This window comes from Lichenostomus cassidix, chromosome 23 (genome assembly GCF_008360975.1).
Source record: "Lichenostomus cassidix isolate B80296 chromosome 23, HeHo_3.0, whole genome shotgun sequence".
Lineage (NCBI taxonomy): Eukaryota > Metazoa > Chordata > Aves > Passeriformes > Meliphagidae > Lichenostomus > Lichenostomus cassidix.
In genome coordinates, this window is record NC_139503.1 from 2,613,614 (window position 1) to 2,626,544 (window position 12,931).

Below are 12,931 nucleotides of genomic sequence, written 5' to 3' on the forward strand. Positions count from 1 at the left end.
CCCCTTCCCCTGCACTCAGCTGGATAACAGCTCTCTCTCTCCCACAGAAATATGTACTCTGTCCTCACTGCATTAAGCATTGGCTTCAAGTGAATTTCTTTCACAAGCAGAACTAATAAAAGGACTAAAACCTGCCAGGTTCCACTTGACAAATGGCTGGAAGGAGGACATCTTCCCGCTTTTAGTGTTTGCAGTGATTGATCAGGGAGGGCTTGGAAGCAGCTGACCTGTTGAGGGTTTTCAGGAGGGGGAATGATGGAAGGAAGATAATGCTGCTTTCTGGTTGATCACTGTAATTTTTGCTTTTCAGCAGATAACGCACCCAGTGTCCAGAAATCACCACCTGCGTTTTGGAACTCGCCCAGGAGCTGCAATTTAAATCCATGTGTGCACCTGTCTGCTCAGTTCAGCATTCCCAGCCAGATGACACGGGCTGTGGGCACACAGTGTCATGTGGGCACACAGTGCTGGCCCAAAGTGGTTTGTGGCCCAGGATGAAGGTGCCCAGCAGGTCAGATCAGAGGCTGGCATCAATCTGTGGAGAGCTCCAGCCAGGCTCTGTCTGCAGCCAGACACCTCCTTTCAGTTCAGCTGTGTCAGTCTCTCCTGGGGAAGCTCTGGAAGCTCCAAGATGGATGAGTTTTTGCTCATCTGGAGGCAGGAGAAGGAGCTCTGGGGCAGGGAATCCCAGCCTCATCTCTGGGTGATGCAAACTGGCCCAGGCTGGATGTGGTTCCTGAAGGGACAGAGCCTCCATTTGGGCCTTGTGAAAGGGATCTCCTTCCAAGAAAGTCCTGATTTCTGGCTTTCAACCAAAATCAGAGGAGTTACACACCCCCAGAGGTACTGGGGGACCTGAAATCCTGGAGAACTGTAGGATGTCCAGGTGGTCTGTGCTGCCTTTGCTCAGCCAGACAAGGTGGGACAGGGACAGACAGGGACAGAGCCTTGGGATCTGCTCTGTTAACTAGGCCATCCCTTAGGTTTTCCTCATCTAATCCATTTGCAAGCCACGGTGATAGTTGTTATTTATTTATCTCAATAAAAATAAGCTTTTGGCTAAGAGGAGATGCACTGTGACCTCACCTGAGCTCTGCTTGCTGAGGGTTTCAGCCACTCCATCTCCCTGGGGATCACAGCAACCAGGGCTGTGCTGGGTCCAGCCTGGCACGTGGGACAATCACAGGCTCTTCCTCAAGCTGCCTGTGCAGGTGAATGCTCTGGTGTTTAATTCACATCCTATTTATTGTTGAAGTGTTGCCCTTTTGGAGTTTTTTCTTCCCTCCACTGTCCAGGAAGGAAGATTTGGTTCAGCAATAGGTCACCAGAGATTAGCAAACAAGCTGAGAACACTTGCTCTGGAATGTGTTTGAGACCAGGCAGCTCTTCCTGACCCCTGCCTCATCTCCCTCCCTCCCAGCAGCTTTCCCTGCCTGCATTAAGAACCTTCCTGGAGGTGGATTTTCCCAGGGAGTCATCAGCACCGCTGCCTGATTTGTCACTTTGTGCAGCAGATAAAAGCAATTTCATGTTCGACTCTGAAACCCCTTGTTCACTTTATGAATAACTCCTGTAAGTATCACTTCAGAAGCCGATCCAGCAGAGTGACGGGGAAGGGATACTCCTGGGATGTCCAAAAAATAGGAAAAAACCAAAAAAAAAAGGGAGACCAGATTGTGTCTGCAAGGCTGATGACTGGGGGTGTTTTTGTGAACTCCTCCGTGTGGGCGAAGGCTCAGGGAGAGCAGAGCTTGGCAAAAAGCCACTTCTGCAGCTTCTCCTGTCTACCTGTGCCCCTTTAGAGCCCAGATGCAGGGGCTGTTTGCCACCACGGTGTCACCACTGTGTCACCATGGGTTCAGTGCCACCACGGTGTCACCATGGGTTCAGTGCCACCATGGTGTCACCATAGCTTCGGAGCCACCACAGTGTCACCACGGGTTGAGTGCCACCACAGTGTCACCACAGGTTCAGTGCCACCCTGCCAGAGCCATCAGTGCTGGATCATTCCACAGCAGCACATCAACATCTTCCAGATCCATTGCTGGCCCTGACTGAGATCAACAACAATTAATATTGAATCCTCGTTAAGAGGGAAGGATTCTGGTGTCTTCTTTCCTCTCCTGCAGCCGCTGGCAGGGCTCTGGCTCAGGATGCTCCCAGAAAGGCTGGGCTGACCATGCCAGAGATTGATTTCCCACCCCTGGAAGTGTCCAAGGCCAGGTTGGACAGGGCTTGGAGCACCCTGGGATAGTGGGAGGTGTCCCTGCCATGGCAGAGGGTGGGACAAGATGATTTTCACAGTCTCTTCCAACCCAAATAATCCCAGGATTCTCAGCTCCTATCAGCAGTTGTTTGGGTACTGCCCCAGCCTCACTTCATGCAGGTTTCTCATTAAAATACCTGTGTTTAACTCCAGGACCTGTGTCCTGCTGAAGGGAGGTGCAGCTCTGCCAGCTCTCTCAATTTTTAATTGTCGTGATAACCTCGCTCATTCCTTGCTGAGACATAAATCCTGCACAGTCTGCTGGGACCTTCCCACGTATTTCTGCAGCTGCAGGGACTTGTCCTGACTTCTGCTCTCTTCTCGAGGAGATGTTGATGCATTTACTTGCAGTTGCTGAAGCAAAGGATGTGAAGAGATCCCCTGGCCCTCTCTGCTCACAGTAGTTGGTCACTGAAGCACATGCAGATTTTGGCTTTTCAGATTTATTTTTTTGTGCACAATTAGGCTTAGGCTGAGATAACTGTGTCCAGCTGGGCTTTGGCATCAGCTGGAAGCTCTCCAGGCTGGTGCAATTGCTGTGCTGGGAGGGTTTGGGTGCTGTGATGGGAGCCCAGCACACTCTCCACTGAATCTATTTATCCAAATTTCCTTGGGGTATTTCCTTGCACCTTCTTGTGCCAAGTTGTGAGTGTGTGGATGCTTCTTCAGGTGCTGCTGGGCAAGCAGGGGAGCAGGAGATCTGCAAAAATCCCTGGCTGGGTGGAGAGGGAAGGGAGCACTGGGGTCCTGCAGAGCTGAGAAATAAAAAGGTGACTCCTCACCCTTTCCCCTGTCAGAAACAAAAGGAAGGGAGGAAAATATGAAGTACTGAAAAGCCTTTAAACCAATAAATAAATAAATAATCTGAGGGGTGCATATTTGAATCCTCTTCCTCAGGTGGAATGGGTGCACCCTGAGCTGGTGACATTTCTGCCACGTGTCCCAAACCCACCCTGCTTTTACTAAAAGCCCACATCTCACTAGTCAGGCCCCTGGATCCCTCCTCCTCCTCGGGGTTGAGCAGGGGCTAGGGGAGGATTTGTGCTCATGGAATAACTGCTCACAGAATGCTGTCAGCATTTCTTTAAGATGCCAGAGGCTTTCATAAGCAAGGGATTAATTACACCTCCCATGGCTGCCTGGCAGCTTCACCTCAACGCTTGAGCACATCTGCATGTTGTTCTCAGAGGGCAATAAAATAATGGCATTGTCCTCCTGCTGTCCCCAGGGAGTGCAGGGCGATGGATCCTCTGGAGGAGCTGCAGGCTGAGCTGGCAGGCAGGGCTGAGCTGAGCTCCACAGGTCACCATTCCTCTGCTCCAGCAAGTGTAATTGAAAGGATTTTCTCCATAATCCAACCTGAGTTGGACGAGCTGCCGGGTAAACAAGGCAAAGGCAAGGCTGGGGTGAAGCCACAGAGTTCAGGCGGCTTTTTGGAGCTGATCTTCAGCACCTTGTTTGTGTAGCTGTGCCTGCCAGAGCCTCTGGGCACAGCTTTGAAGGTCCTTTCCTGCTGCAGGTGATTCACGAGCCAGCTCGAGGTGAACCTTTCTGGCAGCTTTAGTTTCCTGTTGAGGGCAGACCTGGGAGCACCAGGTTTCCAACCACCCCTTCTAGGCGAGCAAAAGTCCTACATTCATGACTTCCCCCGAGGCGCTGGGGATGAAAGATCAGGCAGCTCTGACCAAAAATGGCACAATGAAGTGTTTGCTCAGTGTTTGCTCCTTGAGGAGCTGAGTAACGCGCTAATGAGCGCGAGACAGATCCTGCTGCTTCCCATCCGCTGGGAATTAATTGTGCTCGTGCTGGAGCAGAACCAGCCTGCCTGCTCATGCATTGATTAGGGCTTAACTTTCCAGAAAGTACAATCGAGCTGAACTTTTCCCGGAGCTGGAGCCAGGAGTGATGCAGTCAGGGAGAGCTGCACCAGGAGCTGTGCCTCAGCCAGGGCTGAGCTGCTGCAGTGTCCCGTGGTGATCTCGGCGTTCCCAGCTCCTCCAGGCGCTGCCAAAGCGTTGGTCTCTGATGGCCCAAATTGCTTGGCTGGCTGCTGGGCCTTGGCATCCCTCGGTGGGTGGCAGTGGGAGGACTTCCCGAGGCTGCTGTCCTTCCTGCTGGGCACAGAGCTCCCCGTCCTGCTCTGGATTTGGGGTCAGGATCTCGGGAAGGAGTTCCTGGATTGCAGAGTTTGTCATGGGATCTGCCCTGTCCTGGGTCTGTGAAAGGGGAATCAGCACCAGAGCTGCCTGAAGGAGCCTCCTCTGGGCTCTTTGGTTGCTGGCAGAGCTTTAAAAATGCTTTTTATTTAAGTAGAGAGAGAATGACCCCTTAAATCCAAGAGTTAGCTTATTGCCCTGAGGAGCCCTGATGGCTCCAGCTGCCCAGGCAGATGTTGGGTGGGTAAAACCCTCTGAAAAGGCTGAGCTGAGCTGGGCCAGCCCATGAATCAAAGCCCAGCTCCAGCACTGCAGACCTGCCCACAGCCCCATCACTTATTGCTTAACAAGTGCATTAGTGTAAATCAAGAGGCATGTTTCAATTATCTAATAGAAGAATTATCGATCCACCCTCTCCTCCTGAACGTTCAAATGTTCCAGGAGGAGAGGCAGTATTTGTATACGCTATAAAAAAGCTGGAGTGTGTTTTTATGTTTCAATTAGAGGCTGCCTGGAGAGCTGGGGAAGGAGGTTTTTGGAGGAGCAGCTGTGGCCAAAGTGTGATGGGCACAGAGTCCCTGGTGGTCCCCAGCCCTGGTTTTGGGGTCAGCAAAGGACAGCAAGGGATGGCATTCCTCCTCTTCCCCTCAGGATGCTGCACAGGGACGTCCAGAGCTCCACTTTTAACTCATCCATGGAAAAGGGCAGCTACTCCTTAAAATGCCACGTTCAGTTTGAGTGTATCAAATCAAACCCATTTTCCTCTCCCCCTCCCTGCCTCATGGCTCTGATGGTTGGGGGGAGGAAGGGGATTTGTGCTTCTGGGAGACACGATGTGAGTGCAAGGAGCCTCGGGCATGTGGCTGATAAAACAAACATCCTGCAGGAGAGTTAATTCCAAGTGGAATTATTCTGAACCTTCGGCTTTCAGCCCATTGTCCTGCGGTGACTGTAAAATGCCATTGAGGGATGTTCCTTTTTCCCTTTGATATAAAACATGGGGCTATTTTAGAAACTTAAAACTCATTCCAGACTCTTCTCAGCGCTTCTTTTCAAAGCAGCTCAGCTCAGCTGTCAGTCCCCAGCTCCACTTTTAATTAAAATAGGTTTGTAGCCTTCCCTGACAAGCAAACATCTACAGTAAGTTTAAAAACTACAGAGCAATCCTTCTCAGCTTAAGAAGGATGCCACGTCAAATGTCACTTGGCACCTCTCTAGGAGAGCTCTCTACATTTAAGAATAAATACACAGATAAAGTTGTCACCTGAAAAGTCGTTGATAACCCTTTTCTGGGACAGGGAGCTCAGAGGAGATGAAATAGCAGCTGCTTGTACTTCCCGCAGTCCCAAAAATGTTTCTGGACACTCCTTGGCCCTGAGTTGGTTTTTTTGCTCTCCATTGTGCATAGTGACACAGATTGTGAAATGGTGTTGATGCCTCAAACAGGCTTACCTAAAACAGAGGTTAGACCAAGTGAAGAGAGCAAAAAGCAGTTGGATTTATTAAAGGCCTTTCAGGTGCATTTAGTGCAGACAGAGCCTGTTTGAGAGGCTACACCCAAAATGGACAGCAGGTCATGAGTTTTTCACACTTTATAGTTTTGTCCATTTGCATATTGAGGTTTAATCCTCCAATTACACCTTCAGCTAATGAAGTCAATTACTCCAAGTTTGCTCCCCCAATTCACTGCTGTTTCCATATTTTGGGGCCCTGAGGCAGCAAAGTGTCCCTGGATTCCAAGCTCAGAGAGGAATTGTTTTGTCCAAAAATGCTGAGAACAGGAGCTTTAACACCCTGTATGGAGTCCAGAGCTACACACTAAAATTACAGATACACCAAAAATACAGAAGCTAAAATCCCAATGCATCAGCATCACTGGGATTTGGGGGAACCCTGGGGCAGCTGAGGGAGCAGCAGAGTCCTGGACCAGCAGAAATTCGCAGTGGGGATTGCTCAACCCACCTGAAAACAGAGCTGGGTTAACCCCCAGGGATGGGGATGGAAGACAGGGAAAGGTGGGAGCAGCCTGTGCTGGAGAATTTGCACAGAATATTCCTGTGCTTTGAGCACTCCACTGGCAGAGCAGGATTTCCCTGCACTTGCTGAACCTGTCACTGCTTTCATGTTCCGCTTATTGAAAACCTGAGGAACCCTCAGAAAGCAAATAAGATTAACTCCAAACAAACGCGTGGCACAGAGCAGCAAACCGTGCTGCAGCTTTATTGCTGTCACCATTATTAACAAGTTTCTCCTCCTGGCCTGGCTGCTGCTTGGTGTATTTTTCAGTGTTTGAAGTTCTTTTAAGTCTCCTGAAGGTCTAAGGGAGGTCACTGTCACCCTGTTTGGGGGTCAAGCTGGGATTTTTTGAAGATTGACCTAAAATAAGCAATGGGATCACAGAACTATGCATTTTGGGTTAGAAGCTTGCTGCTGCAGAACATCCTCCTCCTGCCAGCTGAGCAGCGTGGCAAATCCATCCCAGGTGGGAAGCATCAGGAGAGGACAGCAGTTTGATTTCCCCTCAGCTGTTTACACACTGCTTTAATTAGGAGGCTGCCTTTGATTAGCTGAAGAAAACCCAAGCTGTGTCGATGGAAATGAATTTCCCCCTATCAATCCATCCTCGGTGAAAAGTTCGGCTGGTTTGCTCCGAACTGGAAAGTGGGAGAGAAATCAATTTTCCTACCAGCTCTAATCACGAGCGGTGTGAAATTAAGTTGTCACCCAGGTCCCTAATCCTCGTGTCTAAGTGCATGTTGGGCTGTTTGCTGAGGCAATTACAGAAACCTGCTCCCTTCTCCCCCGTTAGAAAACACTTCAGGGCACACAGCTCCCTGTGACACGTTGTCACCAGGGAGGGACAAAAGTTTCAGAGGAGAGAAGTAGGACATGTAAGAGCAACACGAACTGGTAGGAATCAAGGAGCTATTTATGAGCCATTTACTTACTTTGCCCTAAAAATAGCTGGGGCTGTATGTGAAAATAGGGCTGTGATTGAAATCAAGGCCCAGACGTGAGGTAATGGGAAATTGGGGGTGCAAGGAGAGGTGCAATCAGGTGTGCTATAAATGGCCCTGCTGGGTGGGGAAGGGGTTGGGTTTGGGTGTTTTCTGCTGGGCGTTGGAGGGGTCAGGGAGGCTGGGGGAGAGTTTGCTGTGAGAGCAAAGGCAACGGGAATGCTGTGACTGAAATCCATGGGGATGATCCCTCAGCACCCCAAATCCCAGCTGTGCTGCCCCAGAGCAGAGTTTGCTGTGAGAGCAAAGGCAATGGGAATGCTGTGACTGAAATCCATGGGGATGATCCCCAGCACCCCAAATCCCAGCTGTGCTGCCCCAGAGCAGAGTGTGCTGTGAGAGTGAAGGCAATGGGAACATTGGGACTGAAATCCATGGGGATGATCCCCCAGCACCCCAAATCCCAGCTGTGCTGCCCCAGAGCAGAGTTTGCTGTGAGAGCCAAGGAAATGGGAACATTGGGACTGAAATCCTTGGGGATGATCCCCCAGCACCCCAAATCCCAGCCACACTGCCCCATCCCCTGTCCTCAGGGTGCTGTGTCCTCCTCTGGGCTCCTCGGGACAGGGACAGGGAGCTCCTGGAGCATCTCAGTGCCCAGGAAAGGCTGAGGGAGCTGGGCTGAGGAGATGCTGAGAAGCCCTGAGCCCTGGGTGGCCCTGGGTGTCCCTGGGTGTCCCTGGGGGTCCCTGGGTGCAGGGAGGGTCAGAGCAGAGCCCAGCAGTGGCACCAGGGGTACAGCAGGGACTGAGCCCAGGGAGCTCCACCTGGAGATGGGGAAGTGGAACAGTGACCATGGAGAGTGTGGAGTCTCCTCCAGACCCCTCTGGACACAATCCCACACCCTGTGCTCTGGGATGACCCTGCTGGTGGAGCAGGTGACCCTCTGTGGTCCCACAAACCTGACCCATTCTGAGATTCCAGGATTCTGTCCCAACCCTCCTGCCACAACAAGATGCTTTACAAGTCGAAAGGTGCTGAGTAACTTCTCCTGGAAGCAGCTCTCTGCAGCACAACCCCTTTGATCTCCTGCTTCCATCTGCTCTTTTATTGCTCCAGAGCTGCAGTGGTGAAGTTTTTAACTCGAGAGGTGACATTCAGGTCCTTTCGGGTCCCTTGGTGTTGGAGCAAACCCAACACCCTGGCTGGGTGCCACAGCCAAGCTGTGCCTCACCTCAACCTGCACTGGAGTCCTTCAGGGAGGGCAGGGAGAGAAGCAGATGGATTTAAATCCCTGTTTATGAAGGTTTTTAATAAAGGAAGGGATGTGTGTAGCCACCAGTTCTGCCCACACACAGAGGAATTCACCCCACAACACTCAGACACTTTCCCAGCCTTTCCAGAAGCACAGCCCTGCTCTTGCCACGCTGCAATTAAACAAATTCACAGCTCCCCATAAAGCCTAAACCCTATAAAATACAGCTGTTCGCTCCTGCTGGGTTTAAAAAGCAATGGTTTCACAGAAATGGCTCCAGGTGTGCGTTTGTGCCAGAGAGGCTCGTGAATGGCTGTTGGAAGAGCTCTGGAAATATTTTGGCAGATGTTGCTGCTCTGCCAGGGGATGAGAGTCTCTGAGTGGGGGAATGTAGAGTGGCTGGGCTGAGAGGTGTGGCTGGGAGGGACAGACTGTGTTCTACACCCTCCCAGTGGGGTTTAGAGGGCCCAGGTTGGTCAAAGGTTGGGCTTGATGATCTCAGAGGGCATTTCCAGCCTTCACAGCGCTGTGATTCTGGCTCTGGTGGAATCCCAGTGACGCCTTGAGGGGCTTACCTGAAACAGAGGCTGGACAAAGTTAGAGAATAAAATTCAGTTCTATTTATTGAAATCCTTCAGGTGCATTCAGGGCACTCACAGCCAACCCAGTGCTACACCCAAAATGGACAGCAGGTCATGAGTTTTTCATAGTTTATAAGTTTTGTCCATTTGCATATTGAGGTTTAATCCTCCAATTACAGCTTCAGCTGATGAAGTCAATTACTCCAAGTTTGCTCCCCCAGTTAATTCACTGCTGTTTCCATATCTTGGGGCTCTGAGACAGTGAGGTGTCCTTGAGTTTTGGAGCTTAGAGAGGAATTGTTTTGTCCAAAAATGAGAGAACAGCAGCTCAGCACCTGTATGGAGTCCAGAGTTACACACTAAAGAATTACAGACATATGGAAAATATAGAAGCTAAAATCCTAAGGCATCACCAGGCTGAGCCAGAGTGGTGGAACTCCTGATCCCTCTGCCTTTCCAAGTCTTCACCCCAGCCAAAGCAGGGTGCAGTGTGCTGGCAGCAGCCTGCTCTGCTCCTCTTTAAAATATGTTGGAAATCAAGGAGCTCAACACCCCTGTGACCAGGGAGAGCAGGAGGGAGCAGAGACCGAGCCCAGCCGCGCTGGAGCAAAATGGGATTTATGACTTGTGACCATTTTTCAAGTGAGAATCATTGATTTTTGTATTTTTTTTTTCTCTTCTCACAGAATTTCTTCCCCTTGAAATAGAATAAATGGCCTGAAGCACCTGGTTTCAGGGATCCAAGGCCATTCCTCCCCAGTGCCCTGAGCACTGAGGCTGCTGTGACATGTGGAGGTTTGCAGCCCAGAGGGGTTGGGGATGGTTGAACGCTGGAGCTGAAGGTGGCCATTTCCCCAGCAAATCTTTGAATTTCATGTTTTTCCTCGTGGCAGTGCTGTTTTCCCTGCAGTGCTTCACAGTCCAGCAGGAAGGAAACCCATTCTTTGCTTCTGACTTACCCTAAATGGCTCTCTTTGTGAATGTCAGACCATTCTTTTCACACTGCCTGTTCCAACACAAAAGGAAACACATTCTTTCTACACCAAACTGCAGATCTTTGCCCCAAAAGTGCTGTTGGGATAATTTTTGAAAGATTGCAGAAAGTTCTCTTGGTAGATACTTAAAACCATGAAGATTATGAAGCTTTTCAAATGCTAGACTTGATGATCTTGGAGTTTTCCCCCAACCTTAACGATTCTGTGATTCCATCTCTGTGCATTTGGGCTGAGAAAGAAAATTCTGAACAATTCTGCTTCCTCTTGCCTTTGCAAAGTCGTTATTGCAGGCACAGCCATGGATTTGGGGAGAGCTTAAATCCTGCCTCTTGCTTCCCCTCCCTGAATAATGGATGTTTTTGGGGCCTGGTGAGGTTGTTAGTGCTCCTGTGAAGTCACAGACCATCTGTGAGCCCAGAGAGGAATGGGAATGGCGAGGTTTTGTTTTGTCTGCTCTACAAAATGAGAGCTGGAGATTGATTAATTCCTGGGAGCTGATCGGAGAGCTGGGCAAATGTGTTCCAGATATAGATAATTCTAGAGGAATTGGGGTTCTGTCTGGGGATGTCCCCCCAAGGTTGGGTCTGTGCAGTGTGACAGCATCACCAGAGAGCCAGGGCAGTGTGTGGGGGCAGAAGATGGAATGAATAAGCAGATAATAAAAAATGCTAATTGAAAATCAGAACGAGATGATGGTTTCTTCATCAGGAACTGGAGGGATAGGACAGTGAGATCCCAATCCCAGAGGGCAGGGGTGGATGGGATATTGGGAGGAAATTCTTCCCTGTGAGGGAGGTGAGGGGCTGGGATGGAATTCCCAGAGAAGCTGTGGCTGTCCCTGGATCCCTGAATTGTCCAAGGCCAGGCTGGACAGAGCTTGGAGCAAACTGGGATAGTGGAAGTGTCCCTGCCATGGCTGGGGTGGAATGGGATAATCTTTAAGATCCCTTTTAACCCAAACCATTCCAGTATTTCCTGATTCCATTATCCTTCTCATATGAAGGAACTGTCACTACTCACTTAAAGAAATAAAAACCACTCTGTACTGAAATAGTGACTTCAGCTCTCTCTCAGAATATTCCCCTGCAATTACTCGACTCCGGTAAAGTGTTCCAAACATTTTTTGGATCCTGAAAGAGAAATGCTGTTTATCACTTCTAATTTCTACAACTGGCTCTGAAAACTAATTAGTAAAACAGACTGTACCATCTGCTTCCTTGGTATGTGCTCCTGCTACAACTATTTATATTTTAAGTTGGGGTTTTTTTTAGGTTGTAAATTTGCTATCGCTCCCAGAATGGTTCAATCCAACCTATTGTTGTTTTATTGTGGAGTCATATTCAGCTCCTTCTGGATCTGCATCTCTTCTTGGCATCAAGAGCACCTGAGAGGAAGGAAACATAAAACAAAACTTAATCCTGTCATTCTTTCTGCACGAATGTGCCTGGTTTGTATTCCTGGGGCAGCTCTTGCTGGAAAAACACTGCAGAGCTTGCAGGTAGGAAAGGCAGGAGCTGTTTGCCTCACAGAAAACTGTAATTCTCCATGGGGAGGGAGCAGGAGAAGGAGATTCAGACTCCTCTTGTCTCCTCAGCCCTGGAAATAGGGATGGCACAGGCTGGGAGGGTTTGTGGCTCTTGGTTTGACCAAAAATTCTGGCTTTGGGGCTCTTGGTTTGACCAAAAAATCCTGGCTTTGGGGCTCTTGGTTTGACCAAAAATCCTGGCTTTGGGGCAATCTTTGGGGCAGGGCAGGGCTGATGCTTTCCCCATGCCCAGGAGTGATCTCCACATCAGAGCTCAGTGGTTCTCCATGGTGGATATTTCCCCTAATACTCCACTCAAATCCCCCATCACTCATTTTAATATTATTATTATTCCTGTTTACACACTCAACAACCCTTCCTCCCCGCTGGTTGATGTCCTCATTGCGTCTGCTTTCTGCAAGGGAGAGCAAGAACTTATCCTTCAAATAAACCCCGGGAGGGAGATTTTGGAGCCCTGCTTTGGCTCTGCAGGGGCTGGGTGGTGTTTCCCTGACCTTCCACTCCCAACTGATCCACCCAGCTGTGGATCCCAAGCTTTTGGGGAAGGATTTTAACATGGATGAGGAAGAGAGTGCTGAGTTTTCAGCAGTTGAGCAGCAGCAGTGATTCCCTCCTGGAATCACAGTGCCTCTGCCAGAGGTGGGACAAGGAAACCAAAATATCTCAGAGTAGCCAAGTCAAAAACACCAGTCTGAGGTATATCTGAATTTTTTTCTGCTCATTTCAGCTCTTAGCAAGAGAGAAAAATCAAAACACTGGTTGCAGTGTGGCTAAAACTCCACACTTGTGATGGATGCTGCTCCTCCTCCCAGGTGCCAGCGACCTTTAGACCTTCCAGCTCCTGAGATTCCAGCAAAGGTCATGCCTGGCAAACAACACAGCTCACACGAGCTCCTTCCCCTGCATGAGCTGAGCTGCTTAGATCATGCCCTGCTTTTATCCCTCCCTTTGAGGGCTCCCAGGCTGGTGGCAGGAAAGCCATTATCAAGGAGCTGTTCCCCTGCCTTGGCTTTGTGGATATAAATACTGACACCTTGTTCCATTTTTCATGCATTACTTCTTTTCCTGCCCCATTCAAAGGAACAAAAGGAGTTCTGAGCTCTCTGAGCCTGGAATTTGACAGGTTTTGCTTGGTGGTGGTGTCGCTGATTTTTTATTTTTTTTCCCCTTCTGCT